General features: G+C 36.4%; 1 pseudogene; it reads left to right on the top strand.

Moving 5' to 3' along the window:
• Positions 1 to 2948: 2948 nt before the first annotated feature.
• On the top strand, positions 2949 to 3668 carry LOC121498580 (annotated as a pseudogene).
• The last annotated feature ends 13163 nt before the right edge of the window (positions 3669 to 16831 follow it).

Genomic DNA, 16831 nt, shown 5'->3' with positions numbered 1-16831 from the left:
AGGACCCAAAGGCCAAAAATCAGTCAGAAGACTATGCTACCTCACAGATGGACTGATCCAAGGGACACTGATCTGCAATGATATTACCCAATCTCTGCATTTGATATTTGGGGCTATAATGCTTTCTTGTCAGGAGCTGTCCTGTGCACTGCGGGATATTTTCAGGATTCCTGGCCTTTACTCATTAGATGCCAGTAGTGTCTCCTACTCACCAGTAGTAAGGATAAAAATGTTTCTAGACATGCCAAATGTTCCCTAGGGGCTAATTGCTCCCAGTCAAGAACTACTTATTTAGAAGCTTCTGAGCCTGGAGACCTTAGGATCAATCTTCTTGAACTGTACTAATGTGTATTTAAAAAGAGTTTCTAATGGTAACCCTAGAACCACTCATTTGTTTTTCTTATATCTTATTAAGCACAAATGAAGATCAGAAAGGAGTTGAGGGTGAGGGCAGTTTTACGGACTCTCCCCCTATGGAGTCAGAGATCTTTCTGCATTTGGACATGGATAAAAATATCTGGGAACAAGTTTCAGCTGTACTTGAGTGTAGGGAAACTGGTGAACCTTTAAATGCCAGAGTTGCCCTCTTTGCATTAATCAGTCTTGATGAAGGCTGTGGCCCTTTTATCATGCTGTTTCTTCTTCTTAAAAAATTACCTCAAAGTATTTGTAAAACACTTTTAAAGTTTGTAGTTTGACCATTACATTTTCATCATTTTCCAAAAGCCATCAAAAAGTTAACTTCATTATTTGGGAAAAATCCCTACTTATGTAGGCAACTTTCTCTCAAACACGTACATATGGCTTCTCTTATTCTAGGTTTGGCTTTCTGCCTGGATCAAAAGTAGGAACTGTATTTGCCTTTGAGAAAGGGATTTGTGACCTGATTTTTGTTTCCAGTGCTGTTTTATAGAAATCTGCAACCACACACTACCCAGATGTAAGTAGCCCTTTGTGTTCATTCTAATGGAAAAATCATACTTTGTAGAGAAGGACTAAAACTACATCTGCAATACACCATTGGGACTTGCAAAGTAAGCAAAGGAGTAAAGTACTATAGCAACTAAATGACTATTTTCAGAGATTTATTTAAACAGGGTAAGATAGTAAAAAACAGAGGTTGGAGTAAAGCATGATTTGCATAAAAATACTTATTAATAAGTAGATCATATAAATACATTTCATGCAGGCTAACATCTATCTCAGTTTCTTAATGAACTGTATATAGTATCCAGATTCTATGCTTTCCAGAATTTTGACTCTTGCTTGTGCTCAGAAGCCCATTTATTCTAATAGGACAAAGAAATTCCAGTCATCAATTATGGTAGATGAACATCCACTGATCTATAAAGAATTAGCTCAAAAAAAGGTGCAGCTAGTAGGCCAGTAGTTTTATGATCTCCTAATCCCATGGATTGGAAATGCTTAAATGCTTAGAAAAATGGTATAATGGGCTAGGCATAGTGGTATTTTTTTAAACTTGTGTTTTGTTTGTAAATGGGTCAAGACTTCTTGTTTCAGATATAAATACTGCCAGAGGTTAAAAACAAAAACAATTTTAAAACATCTTTAATATTTAAAATCTCCCCTGTGGTCTGATTCTGTAGTTCATTTAAGCTTTGGGGTGCTTGAGAGTGAGGAATGTCCTTTCAGGAAGATCAATGCTACCACCTGGGTTTTGGGTTGACAGAGCACTACATGGTGCTACCCCCTTTTCCTCGGAAATTAAAAGAGGATCCTAACCACTTAAATATTTTTTTTTTAATTTATTTACTAGAGAGAGAGACAAAGAAAGAGCATGTGCAAGCAAGAACATGAGTAAGGGGAGAGGTTCAGAGGGAGAGGGAGAAGCAGTCTCCCTGCTAAGCGAGGAGCCAGAGTGCAGGGCTCAATCCCAGGACCCCGGGATCATGACCTAAACTGAAAGCAGACAATCGACTGAACCACCCAGGTGCCCCTAGTTATGACCTTCTATCTTGGTTTTTGCTCACATTTTTCCATCAGTAACTATCTGAATACATATTCAGGACTCATTTTGTTGCTTTGCTCAGTTAGAAATTTCTCAAATATGATTCATGTAAATCTCTCTGTTTTTATTCCTCTTTTTTTTTTTTTTTTCAGATGCTGGGAATTTAATGACCATTTTCTTTATGGTTTTTTTTCTGTATTTCAGATGCATATTCTATAGGAATTTACTCTTGGTTTCAAGAAGGTTCTTTGTATGATATATAAGCTGCCTTTTTGCTGACTGTGAGGGATTTTTATTACATTCCTGTAAATATCACACATAGGCAAATTTCATTTTTATAGCAACCATACTGTTATCAGATTTTCATTGTTGTTTTTCTCTTAGGTGTTTGTTATCAGGATAGAAATTTTTTTCTTCTCTCATGCTCCTTTGGAGCAAATGTTACTTTGGAATTAATGGCTATGTACCCAGCATCAATGACTGTAGCCTCAGGACTGCTTAAGTGTCCCAGAGCTCAGTGGGCACATAGCAGTGAGAAAGACTGAGACCCATTAACTGAGATGGGCAGATAGGAAGGGGGAGAACTACAGTCCTCATGTCTGCAAAGAGAAATTAATTATCTTTCTCATGACACTAGGGGAGGTTCAAGGGAGTGAATATAGGTGGGGAAAGGCGCAAGTAAAGGTGTCAGGGATTAATAACATCTGATAAAGTTACAATAAAGACTTCTCAGGGGCCTGCAAGGAGCCTGAGCAGAGACAGCCCCGCTTCTGAGGGTCGTGACAGGCTGCGGCGGATAATGAGATGCAGAATGTTTCCTTTTGGCTCCTGCCTTTGGACCTCGGAGGGAGAGACTTCTCGCCCGCATTAATGGAGCGACGAACAGATTTAGGACCCTGTGGAGCCTTTCCCCCCCTCTCACGCCTACTCGCTCAGGCACGCCAAGGGCAGCCTTCGCAGGGTCCTCACGGCCGCCAAGATGGCGGCCCCCACGGTGAAGGCTGAGGGAGGCTGGCGGACCCTGGCGCTGAACCTGCGGAGTGCCGTCCTGCGGCTTCCGGGGCTAACCCAGGTGAGCTGGAGCCGCCATGGTCCCGAATACAAGGACCCACGGATAGACCAGGAGTATTACCGTAAACCATTGGCAGAGTTGACCGAGGAAGAGAAGTATGAACCGGAACTCAGGAAGACTCAGCTTACTTACCAAAGCTGCTCCAGCGGCGAAAACAAGCTCTGGGTGAGAAGACCCCAAGGTCAGTAAACTCACCAACATGCTGCTGAAAGGAGGAAACAGTCCTGCCCAGATCCCTCCTGATGCAGACTCTGGAAGCTGTGAAACGGAAGCAGTTTGAGGAGTACCCTGCCGCCTCCGCAGAGGAACAGGCCACCATGGAAGGCAACCCCTCTGCCGTCTTCCACCCAGCCTGCGGAGCTGCGAGCCCGTGATAGGGCTGGTCCCATCCTCGGAGGGGGCCATTTTTATCCGGTCCCGGTGACACTTGCCCATCAGCGTCGTTGCTTCTTGGCCATGAAGTGGATGATCAAGGAGTGCAGGGAGAAGAAGCACCGGCGGATGCTGATGCCAGAGAAGTTGTCACACGAGCCGCTGGAGGCTTTTCACAACTAGGGCCCTGTGATCAAGAAGAAGCGTGACATGCACAAGATGGCCGAGGCCAGCCTGGCCTACCATTGGTGGTAGAGGCTCTCCACTGCAAGAAATAATGGGAGCCACTATCCCAGTGAAAATCACAGGCCTTTTCAAGGGCAGGCCAGGCTAAGGGTGGAACAACATGTTTATGCTTGTTAGTCCTTTGTTTGGGGGGCTGGACGTGCCTTTCCTGCTCTATCTCCTCATGAAGAGGAAACAGATCAATCTGGATTTCCCCCAGCAACTTAGGGCCCATCCAGCTTCTCTCTCTCAATTCAGGGTAGAACGTTGAATGATGGGAAAGGAAAGCAGTTTTAATATTAGAAAATGTTTATTAGAAAATTCTTGCCCTGAACTGGTGAACTGGTGTAGCATGTGATATGGAAACTGCCATTTACTAAAATCGACTGGAAGTTAAAAAAAAAAAAAAAAAAAGACTTCTCTACAGAATCAGCTTTTGTATACTTGTATATCCTAAAGAATTGGGTAATCTATCCTTTCAACCAGTTTATCACTATATCTAACATTAATATTCGATGTGAAATGTCCATGATTATGTTTCATATATTCCCAGGGGTGTTGGAAGAACAGCCTATGGCAAGTTAGAAAGATCTATGAAATAATGACCACAGAAATTCATCTAAGAGGGCACTGACTTGAGTCTAACATCAAGAATTATGGCTCAGTGCTGTCAAACCATTCCAGGTTCCTGCAGTATATGTAACCTCTTCACATATTCTTGCAGCACCCAGACATGGTGTCCATTTGTTCACCACTGTATCTCTAGTGCCCTAAACAGTACTTAGCACATACCAGGACTACTCTACATATTGTTAAAGGAAACTGATATTCAGAGATCTTAAGTATCTAGTTCTTGAAAAATTCAAATTCAGGTCTATCTGGCTCCAATTTATGCTTTTCTTATATTCACTCATGCATTATATGACTTATTTAATGCACCCTTCTTATTATTTTTAGCAAATTTAGGGGTATAAACAATGCATAAAGGATCTGATTTAAATGTTATGTCACTTTAATACATATTGTTGATGAAAATTGAATAAACCCTTATAGAAACTCTAGAAGTAGGAAAGTTTTATTTGAGCCCAAGTTAGGGAAGCACATTTTTTTTAAAAAATTTTTATTTATTTATGTAGTCACAGAGAGAGAGAGAGAGAGGCAGAGATATAGGCAGAGGGAGAAGCAGGCTCCATACTCCGGGAACCTGATGTGGGATTCGATCCTGGGCCTCCAGGATCGCGCCCTGGGCCAAAGGCAAGCGCCAAACCGCTGCGCCACCCAGGGATCCCCGGGAAGCACATTTTTTAAGGAAGAAAGTGTTCTGGCAAATGAACAGTCTTTACAGGCTTATATACTTTTTTACATCTTGCAAAAGCTCAAAGGGTTATAGATTAGCATATAGGCAGGAATCAAGAGTTTTATCATAAAGGAATTCAGGGAATAGGAGCATTGTTTGGTGTCCCAGGAACAAGATGGTTTCCCTTTAGACTACTCATTCACAAAGCAGATGTACAATATATACTTGGTGAGCCATACATCAGGCTTTTGGTTTGAACAAAGTTGAAAGTTTATATATAGTCATGTCTTAGGAAGAAATCTAAAATTGCTTCTCTTGTAAATCAGGCCTTTATAGAGTTTTTCTCTCATCATTTCTCTTTAGAAAGAAAGCAGAGATGATCATTATTTTGTCCCTTGATGCTAGGCCTGATTTAGGTTGTCTAGGAGTCCACCTGGGAAGGTCAAGAGTATGGCCTGTAGTAGGAAATATTACAATTGGGTTTTATTTTGTTTTGTTTTGTTTCTTTTTTAGGTCAATTTGAGATCAAACTGTCGTGGAAACATTGTACATGTGCTTTGTGGTAAGTTTTGCCTTTACATTTTTTAGTAACCTTTGTAGTAGACCTGCAGAATTAGTAACAAAAATCCAATTAGTAACTCCCTGTCCCTCTCCCCCCATTTGCACTCTCTGTCTCTCTCTCTCTCTCAAATAAATAAAATATTTTTTTAAAAATCCAAGTAGTAATAACTGAAGCAACCAATGGGAATAGGTACAGAATTAGAAAATCCATTACAAGTATTTTGATAATCTTAAATTGAGTATTCATTACCTTTTTTATCTATAATTATTTGTACCTTGTGATACATTTGAGCTGATTAGTTTAAAATGGTATATTTCTGTTGTTATATGTAAGAATTTCTCCGGCCAATTAGTTTTATAGATAATGTATCTTGTGGCTGTTGTAATTCTATCTCCCCAAACTTCTGGTCCTCAATATCAATATTAGTATACATTTTGTTAGTATCATGCAATTCTCTTTGAATTGCACAGCCAGTATTATACCATATAACAGTAGTGTTCTGATAAAAAGTACTCTGGTTACAAAATAAGTCAGACTACTACAGAAGTGTTTTGTTAAACCTTCCCACAAAATCTTCTATTTCCCATACCATATGTTAGTTTATAGAGTCATAACTGTTACAGGCCAACTTGGAATGAATTCAGGGTTCCATTGTTGTTCAGGGCATAACATATATTTTGCCTAAATTTACAGATGTCGGTGGATATTGGAATCTAACAAGAATCTTTGGACAATAAGCCCATCTTCCTCCAATAGGAAGAACTCTGGTGGTATTTAAAAAAAATTGGGGGGGGGGGGGTGCTGGCTGGCACAGTTGGTAAAGTACGTATGTACATTGTGAGATTAAGAAAAAATAAATAAAAATTTTAAATGAAATTAAACCTTAAAAAATAAAAATAGGAACTATTTTATTTTTTGAGATGTTAAAAAAACATTGGAAGATCAGGTTGTCCATAAATTTGGAAACCAAGGCAGTAATTGAACATTTATATAAGTTACAGAAGTCTTTAAATGATTTTCCACAAATGAGGGGAGCTGTATATTTTGGATGTCTATAGTAAATAAAAAGGGCATTGACCCAAAGTTACCTCAAAATCTTCTTCAAAATCCTCAAAATCTGGGGGAGGGGCTGAATCCACCAAGTTACTCCTAAAGTAGTAGCTCTGATAGATACCCATTTTCGTTTCTTATTTTGTCTTGGGCTATTCCATCCACAAAAAAAAACAAAAAACAAAACAAAACAAAAAAAAAACAGAGTGTGGGCACATTGGATATTTTGGCATTTTGGACAAGCTTCCACTATTTCTCCCACTGTACCTAAGAATCTTTCTCAATAAATTACTATCTAACTTTATAGAGTCAAGATGGTTAGTCTGTCAAGTGTTGTATATAATTCAGGTTAAATTTGAATTAGGTAGTACTTATTGAAAGGTTTTTTTCGAATAGAGGTCCTTTATAATATATAAGCACCAATGTAGCTAAAGGAACATTAAAATGTGCCCAAAATGTCATTATATATTTTATCTAAGTTCTCATCATAATAAAGTACTAGGATAGTATTTGAAGTTATGTTAGTTAAATCAGCAGGTAATCATAATATTTTGTCAGGATGCAATAAAGGGGGAGGTAAAAGCAAATACATAGGTTTACTATCTTCTAATATTGCAATTTAAAAAAAGAAGGGTAGAAGTATAGACCTGGTCCCAAATCTTGGGAAAGCAATGTACTCTGATGTCATTTACTTCTAATTCTACTTTGTAATTCAAATGTCTCTGATGATCTTTGAGTGGCCCACTGAACCATAGGCACAAAGATTGTCTACACACAAGCTATTCCAGTGAGTCCTTTACATCAAGCTGCTTATGTTTTCTGTTTGCAGAGCTCCCAGAAGAAGAGCAGTTTTAGTTTTCAAATGATTGAAGTCAGAAAGGTGGAAGAAAAATCCAAATGTTAGTTGGAAGAGTTGTATCAGGCATTAGTTAGAGGATACTAGAAGAAATCAGGATTTAGTCCAGTGTATAATGAATGGTATTAAAATCAAATAATATCTACAAAGATGTGTTACTGAAACTTTTTTATAATAAAGAAAGCACAGAAGCAGAGTAAGAATGGTGATTTACCATTTAAGTTCTTGAAATCTGTTTTGCTGGCACTTTTTATAGGGAATTTCAAATTGAGCTTTTCATAACCTCTGAAGGCCAGAAGCCAAATACTTAACATCAAGATTTGCCTACAATGCCTGTAGATTTGGGTGAATTTCTCTTCTTGATGAATCCAAAATATCCTGAGGTCCCTGTGAAGTGGGAGAGTGAGATTCTTGTCTCACAGAGACAAAGAATGAATCTCACAAAGAAGAATGAGTAAAGTAATAGTGTTTTATTAAGTGAGGATATAGAAAAAGCTCTCAGGAGTGAGAAGGGTCCCAACAGGGTTGTCACTGAGGGCTTTCAGGGTTGGTCTTTTATTGAAAGCTAACAAAGGAACTTAAATCCTTTTAACATCTCTTCTGATAGCACCATTGAGTAAGGATTAGTGATAACACCTTTAATGGTTTACTTTTTAGGGTCCAGTAATTTTTGTTGGTCACAAGTACCTGTTATAACAAGACCCCAAGAATGCCTGGGTGGCACAGTGATTGAGCATCAGCCTTTGGCTCCAGCACGATCCTGGAGTTCTGAGATCCAGTCCCACATCGGGCTCCCTGCATGGAGCCTGCTTCTGTCTCTGCCTGTCTCTCTGTCTTTCGTGTGTGTGTGTGTGTGTGTGTGTGTGTGTGTGTGTGTGTCTCATGAATAAATAAATAAAATCTTTAAAAAACAACAACAACAAAAACACAAGACCCCACCTCTGACACCTAGGGCATGGTGGTCTGGTTTGTTCCCTTATGCTTCTTTATACCTCCACATTTTGGGGATATTTGTGAGCCTGATCCTATAGCCCCCTTACCTAGCCCCTCCTGTCCTTTACTCATCTGTACCTGCCAGGGAAGTTACATTCTTTACTCATCTGGGGGGAATTTTCGAAAGCAAGGTATCAGGTCAACATTTCCAAGGTTCTCTCTTGTTCCATACAGTCAGCCTTCATTCTTTAAAGTTGTCTGGTCAGATCTGAGGCTATGCCTGTCTCTCAAATATGATATTACAGTCAAAGCTTTGGTATAATATAACTAATGTTTCCAATGGTATTCTTTTCCAAGGAGAACAGATTCTTATTGAATTTATGCAAATAGTTGCCATGAAGAAAGAATATTCACTGACAGGTTTTGAGTTCTAGAGGGTTCAGGTAGGGAGAAAAGAGAATATTCCTTCATAAACAAGGTGAAACATTTATTTCTGTAAAATGTAGGTATCTTAAAAGTTTCCTTAATTCTGGAAGATCAAACATTAGAGGACAAGCAACATTTCAAACAAAAGTCACCAAACTATAATCATCTTTTATAATCATTATATATATAATCTATATAATCTATATAAGATATATATTATCTTTTATAATCAGCTATATAATCATTTAGTATCATTATTAATCTTTGTTCTGTTTGAATGCAGCTTTCCCAGTAATTTTGGAAATTCTTACCCAGCTTAGTTTTAGGACTTAAAATATATTAGAAACAGGTATTTGCCAAAAGTCCTCTTCATGAATCTCCTTGAAGAAGAAACACATTTTGCAAGAGTATCAGAACTATAAATGAAAAAAGACAAAGAAACAGCCACAAAGATCTGATGAGGGTTCATTATTATGCAGTTGACAAGGAAATCTGGTTATTTCTGTGACATAACATCATTTGATATGACCTTATTCCAGAATGTATGAAAACATTAGGAATTTCATACAATTTCTAAAACAGAGTATTTACCTCTACAACTGTAACCTAAGATGGTTTTTCATCATTTGACAATTCTTCCCTTGTAATTTAAACATACCAAATAAACAAGACTAGTCAAAGAAACTTCATTTAGAATTTGAATACTTGGGAACTCTTTGTTAAAAACCATAGAAGGTTTTAAACTGCATTGCTAAATAGAATTACAGATTATTATAAACTTCACATTTAACCAAGGTGGTGATAACAAAAGGTTATATACAGTTATTAGCAAAACATGAGCCCTTTTAATATTGGAAAGTTTTAATTTTAGGTAATCAGACATGATAAAGACAAAGGATAGAAACTTTTTTTTTCTTGGCAGATAAAGAAAAACGTTTATTATTTCTTACCAAGAATAGATCAATAATCTAAGAAAATTGACTATATAAAAAACTGAATCTCAATCTTATACTAGTGTACTTTTTGTGTGTGTGTACTTTTAAAATGCACTCATTCCAGTCTTAGTCATTCCTGACCAAGCACAAATGTTTTTTCTAAAGATTCCCCTTTACAAAGTTTCTATAATTTTCTTTTTCATTTAGATTTTTGTCCGAAGCCTTCTCTCTCTAAATAACCAGTCTCCTTTGAGGACAAAATTACTTTCTTTCCCCCTCAAGAAAAATATATTCCCATTCCTCATGCCTTATAAAAAAATGCATCCTTTCTTGCACATAGAGTTGCTTTCCTTGTAATTAAGACAACCAGGAATGATACTTATTAGAATTTTTACTTTTTTACTTTTTACTTTTAAAAACTTTAGTGTCCAGAGTGAAAGCTAAGTAGTAATCAATTGTGAACTGTTACACCAGAATTCTTTAGATCAGAAACTTATGAATACGTTTCATAGTTCATAGAAACATGTTTTTTCCATAATACAATCTTTCAAGTAAGCACAAAGCTTGTTTACCAATAGATCCAAGAATCCTCAGTTTCTCTGCCAAAAGCATACAAACCTAGTAATCAAAAATTTAGAATTCTATGTTATTTTGAAAAGACTTAAATATCTAATTAATTCAACCCAATTAATCATTTAACTTAGCAAAACTTCAAAGTTTCAGGCTACTGAAGATTTTGAAAGCCATTTAAACTCTCCTATAAACATCTATTCAGCCTACTTTTTCTATTTTTTTTAAATTTTTTTATTTATTTATGATAGTCACAGAGAGAGAGAGAGAGGCAGAGACACAGGCAGAGGGAGAAGCAGGCTCCATGCACTGGGAGCCTGACGTGGGATTCGATCCCGGGTCTCCAGGATCGCGCCCTGGGCCAAAGGCAGGCGCCAAACCGCTGCGCCACCCAGGGATCCCTACTACTTTTTCTTTCTAAAGATTTTATTTATTTATTTTCATGAGAGGCACAGAGAGAGAGGCAGAGACATAGGCAGAGGGAGAAGCAGGCTCCATGCAGGGACCCCATGTGGAACTCAATCCCAGGACCCTAGGATCACATCCTGAGCCAAAGGCAGATGCTCAACCACTGAGCCACCCAGGTGTCCCAGCCTACTTGTTTTTATTAATTACCCATGAGAACCTCATGGACAGGGATCCCTGGGTGGCGCAGCGGTTTGGCGCCTGCCTTTGGCCCAGGGCACGATCCTGGAGACCCGGGATCGAATCCCATGTGGGGCTCCCGGTGCATGGAGCCTGCTTCTCCCTCTGCCTGTGTCTCTGCCTCTCTCTCTCTCTCTCATTCTGTGTGACTATCATAAATTAAAAAAAAAAATAAAATAAAATAAAAAAGAAAAAGAAAAGAACCTCATGGACAGGCAAAAGCAACCATCCTTTTAAGTAATTTTTTTTTTTTTTTTTGCTGATAGGCTACAACAGATAAAATATTAATTTAACTAATATATTTAGGTAGAAAAAAGGCTATTATCTGTATGACATTTTATATTGATAACTCCAAAAGACATGCCTACTTTAATTAAAGCAACAAACTTAAACTAGAATGAATCTCGTGGACAAGGGAGAATGAGTACAGCAATAAGAAGTTTGTTAAGCAAAATTACAGAGAAAGCTCTCACAAGTGAGAGTGGTCCCAACAGGGTTGCCACTGAGGGCTTGTAGGATTGGTCTTTCATTGGAAGCCAACCCGGGATCCTAAATCCTTTTAACATTCTCTACTCATATCACCATTGAGTAAGGACTAAAGATAACATATTTAATGCCTTACTTCTTCTTTGGGGTCTTTCTTTATTGGTCAAAGATGACTGTCATAAAAAGACACCCTGCCCACCTATACCTAGGGAGAGTAGTCTGGTTTGTTCCTTTATCTCTGGTTTCCTTACACCTCAGCATTTTTTTATTTTTTTGAGAGCCTATTTCCATGGCCCCTTACCTAGCCCTGCCTAGCCCCATTTGTCCCTAACTCACTTGCAAAACATTTGGGTTAGTCTCTATCTTTATGAATTATAGAATGCTTAGTTTTTATAGCACTTATTCTTAACCAATTTTTATCCAAATTTTTAAGCAATTAAATAGCTCTTTTACAAATTAATTTTAGTGATACCCATCCAGAGGTAGAAAAACATCTCATGTAACACACATAGACACATATACACAAGATAAAAAGAAAATCTAGCCTTTGTTTAATATTTTTGGAGAGAACATTAAAAGCTCAATTTCCAAACCTCTCCCTTTTATTAAAACAAATCTATTTGCAAGATAGCAATAATCTACAGTCCCATTAATTAGTCATTTCCCATTTTCCAATTTAATATGGCTAGTTTTGTCCAAAGATGCCCAAGCCACAGCAACAAATAAATCAAAGAATTCCTCTGTGAGCATTGGCCCCTCCCCTAAAGTTGGAGGTTTCCTAAATTGAACCAAATGACTTCCTAGTTTCTGGTTGCTTAACCTTGTCAGCTTTCTGTAATTGTGTGCATAAGAGAAATAATTCAGACATGTCAAAAGAATCCCATTTGGATCATCTAAAACTTCAATCCCTAGAGAACAGCTTAAATAAAAAGATCAACTCAAATTGAGGAGATCCGATATTAGGAGAACTCACTAGATGTACCTGTGAAGTTAGAGAGGAAACAAAGGGCCTGCGGTGGTACTGAATGCCAAGTTCCAGATGACCCCCCAGGTGTTCTCAGGTAAGGTACTCTGATGCTCTGATATCCTGACAACTGCACCAAGAAAGGTCAACACAAATTGAACAAGAGTTTTACTTGAGTCCATGTTAGGACATGGACATGCCTGGGAAACATGCTATTCACAAGGAAGACAGTGTTCTGGAGAATGTACAGTTTTTATAGGGTTATATTACATTTTACATCTTGTAAAATATAGGCAGGAGTCATGAATTTTGTCATAAAGGAAAGCAGGGAATGGGAGCATTGTTCAGTGTCTCAGGAGCAAGATGGTTTTCCTTTACTCATTCACAAAGCAGTTGTACAATACATGTTTGGTGGGCCAAAAATTAGGCTTTTGGTTTGAACAAAGTTTATAAACAAGTCATGTTGGCTTCGGAATAAATCTATAATGGCTTCCCTTGTATACTAGGCCATTAGAGTTTTTCTGTTATCAACATAAATAATTAATATGACTTCATGAAGCATAACATCACCAACACTAGTGAACCCACAGTTTAAAACTAGAATATTATTGTAGGGGCCAAGTGCAGGCCATTCCAAGATGAGCCACTTTGGCATGAACATTATTTTGAATTAAAAGCAATCTGAACTCAGGAAATTCAGAAAAAGCTCTTTACCTCCCCCTCAAATTCCTTGTACCAAGAAGAGAATTATTAACAGAGATTCCTCTTTACCTAAGATACTTTTATCTACATAATGGGGCAGTCTTTGTTTTCTGAACATCACCTTTCACCTTCATGCTAAGTCTTTCTCTTCTTTGTGTCTTCAGACCCCTACTCCTTGCCTTAACTCATATGAGCTTCGTGTTGCATGACTGTCTTTGGAATTTCCAGGTCTGTCTGGATTCCCCATATGTACACCATTAAATTTGATTTGCTCCGATTAATCTGTCTCATGTCAATTGATTCTAAGTTCAACTAGAAGGACTTTGAAGGGTAGAGAAAATTTTTCCTCCCCAACATTATCAACACCTTTTGAGTTATGTGTATTTCTCCAAAGTTCTATTCCTCTATCTCCCTTCCAGAAGTAACTGACATATTCCCTTCTCTTTTAAAATAAAATTTTCACATATATAGCAATCCTTAAATAAAAAGCAGCTTATAAAATTTACGACATGTAATTTAATTATATATGTGTACATATTACATATTATGTAAGTACATGATATTTAATTTTCTCCAACTTGATCTTTTCATTCAACATTGTTTTTGACTCATGTATCTTGTTGCCAGGAGCTATAACTCATTTTCACAGCTATAATCAATTCATCCACTTTTGTCAGTAGATTTTTGTTAACGATGATTGAAATAATAGAAAAATATCAGGTGTCAATTATACAATTCTTGTACATATCTTTTAGGATTAATATGCAAATTTCTTCAGGTTTTGTTCTAGGAGTAAAATTCCTGAGTTATAGGTAAGTTCATGTTCCGGTGTATAGAATTACTGTTTTCTAAATGTATACTCCTAGAGCTGTATACATTTTTCATTATTTCCTTGCCAAAAATGTTTACCATCAATTTTTTTTATTTAATGTAATATAAATAAAATGAAATCTTGTGATTTTAATTTACCCTTCTCTGATTACTAATGAGGCTGGGGCATTAGTATTTTCTCTCATTTGAAATGCCTGTTTGGGAAAAAAAAATGAAATGCCTGTTTGGTCATCTATTATTTTTGTTTATTTTGTGGGATGAGGATGTTTACCGTTTTCCTAAGATTCAGAAGAGTAATTTTACTTAATTGATACTTATCTTTTGTTGAATTTATATATGTTGTGAATAGTTTGTGGTTTATTTCCATTTTCTTTATGGTATCTTTTGATAAATAGAAGTTCTTTCTATTAATGTAGTTGAGTTTAGCAATTTTTCACTTAAAGTTAATATTTCCCATATTCTGAAATCATAAAAATTATATTCTATATTTTCTTGTAAAAGTTTCCGTTTGGAATTAAATTTTTAATTCAACTGGAATTTTGTAATTTTATAAAATAAATAAACTATAAATTTTATTGTTTTTTTTCCATATAATCAGCTTTTCTCCTTTCTCCAGTGAGCAGTAATATCCTCTTTGTGATTATCAAGTTCTATTATTCTGACTCTATACTATGGAGTATTCTATTTCACTGGCCAATTGGTCTCTCCTTGGGTTAATATCACACTATATTCATTGATACAGCTTTGTAATAAGGCTTGGTAACACAAGTTTCCTACCTTATCCTTCTTCAGTTATGCTTTACCCATTTTGGGGTCTTTTTTTTTTTTAAAGATTTATTTATATTTTCATAAGAGACACACACAGAGAGAGAGGCAGAGACATAGGCAGAGGGAGAACTTCTTTCCATACAGGAAGCCTGAAGTGGGGCTCGATCCTGGGACTCTGGGATCATGCTCTGAGCAAAGGCAGATGCTCAATTGCTGAGCCACCAGGTGTCCCTGGTCTTTGCTTTTTCAAATAAATTTTAGAATTAACTTGTCAAATTCCTTTAAAATCCTATTAAATTTTGATTAAGTCTATAGTGAAACTTAAGGAGAACTGACATTTTTATAATAGCTACTCCATCCATAAACATGATATATTTCTCTTTTTATATTTGTGATTTAACTTTCAAAAAAATTTTAAACCTTTAACTTTTCACACATCTTTTAAAATACCTACTTCATTTTATTTTTAATATTATACAGATGTATTTTAAATTATACTTTCAAAATATGTAGCTGATGTATATTAACACGTTAATATTTGAGTATTGTTATATTCAGGTACCTTGACAAACACTAATTCTAATATTTTTTTGGTAGATGATTTAGGTTTCTATGTAAACAATGTAACCTGTTAGCAAACGACATTTTAGTTTCTTTCCATATTTATAGTAACTTTTCTTACAAAGTAGATTGGCCTCCAGTACATGATGCTATTGAGCACCAGAAATATAGCTAGTTTTAGCAACTGAATTTTTAACAATTTTTAAAAAGTTTAAATAGCAATTTGTGGCTATAGATACTATATTGGACAGTGTAGATCTAGTATTTTTGTTCTGTCTTATCTTTATTAACACAGAAGTTAGTCATCATTTTATTATTTACATTTCTTTTTAGATTAATTCACCCTTTAAAGAAATTGTTAAACCTTTCTTCTTTCATTTCATAACTTTTTTTCTAGAATCTTTCCTCTTTTAAGTCTGTCAATTAGAATATATGTTATTAAAGGTCTGTGGCTAGTAAACTCTGGGTTTTCCTTTTTTATAAATGTTATTTTGATAAAGACCTTGAAAAATAATTTTTTTTAACAACACAATTATAAGTTGATAGTTTTTTCTTCACATACTGAAGACACTGCTCTGAGGACTTTCTGTTTTCACTGAAACTATTGAGAAATCTGTTAGACTAGGTTTTCTTTTTTATAGGTGTTCTGATTTTTTTTCTCTGGTTGCCTTTCAGATACTTAATATTTGGTGTTCTGAGGTTTTACTATATTTTTCATGTAGATCTTTGGTTATTCTGTTTGGTAAATATTGTGTATCTTACACCTATAGTTTCTGTCTATTATATGTACTCATTCTATTTCTAAACCATCTCATTATGCCTCTTTTGCATTCTCTCTGTATTATTTTTCAGAAACTACAATTGCATGTATGTTTTACCTTCTTGTGTTTATTCTGTCTTCAATAGTTCTTATCTCTCAGTATTGCAAATTCTTTAGTTCTTGTTTCTAGTTCATTGTCTTTTTAGTTGTCTAATCTCAATAAATCTATTTTTTATTTATAAAATTTCTATTTGGTCTTTTTATAATCTGCATGCTCATTATATCTCCAGGGTTTGGCAGTTTAAATTTCTTTGTTTTTGATGACTCTCACTCATAGTGGCCTATTTCATTCATTGTTAGGTGATTATTAAAAACTGTAAGTTTATTTTAATTAAATAATTTTGAGTGAGAATTCTGAAGGTTTAATGTATGGTGGCTTTCTGCCACATAAGGTTTTCACTTTATTCACTGGATCCAAAGGCATATATATAACTGAAACTACCTTAGCTCCTATAGAGCAGCATTCTTTTTTTTTTTTTAAGAATTTTATTTATTTATTTATGAGAGACAAAGAGAGAGGGAGAGAGAGAGAGGCAGAGACACAGGCAGAGGGAGAAGCCGGCTCCATTCAGGGAGCCTGACGTGGGACTCTATCCCAGTCTCCAGGATCACACCCTGGGCTAAAGGCGGTGCTAAACCGCTGAGCCACCCAGGCTGCCCTGGAGCAGCATTCTGTTCCCCATTGTTGCAGAATGGCCTACAAGTCTTCCAAGCCCAGAACTGCTATTAGCAATGAGGAGACTGGACTTTTGTATTTGTTTACTGGCACTATTCAGGGTTTAATTTA

The sequence above is a fragment of the Vulpes lagopus genome, chromosome 9 (assembly GCF_018345385.1).
Source record: "Vulpes lagopus strain Blue_001 chromosome 9, ASM1834538v1, whole genome shotgun sequence".
Classification (NCBI taxonomy): domain Eukaryota; kingdom Metazoa; phylum Chordata; class Mammalia; order Carnivora; family Canidae; genus Vulpes; species Vulpes lagopus.
Note: the sequence above shows the minus strand (reverse complement) of the source record. Positions and strands in the feature narration are given on the sequence as shown.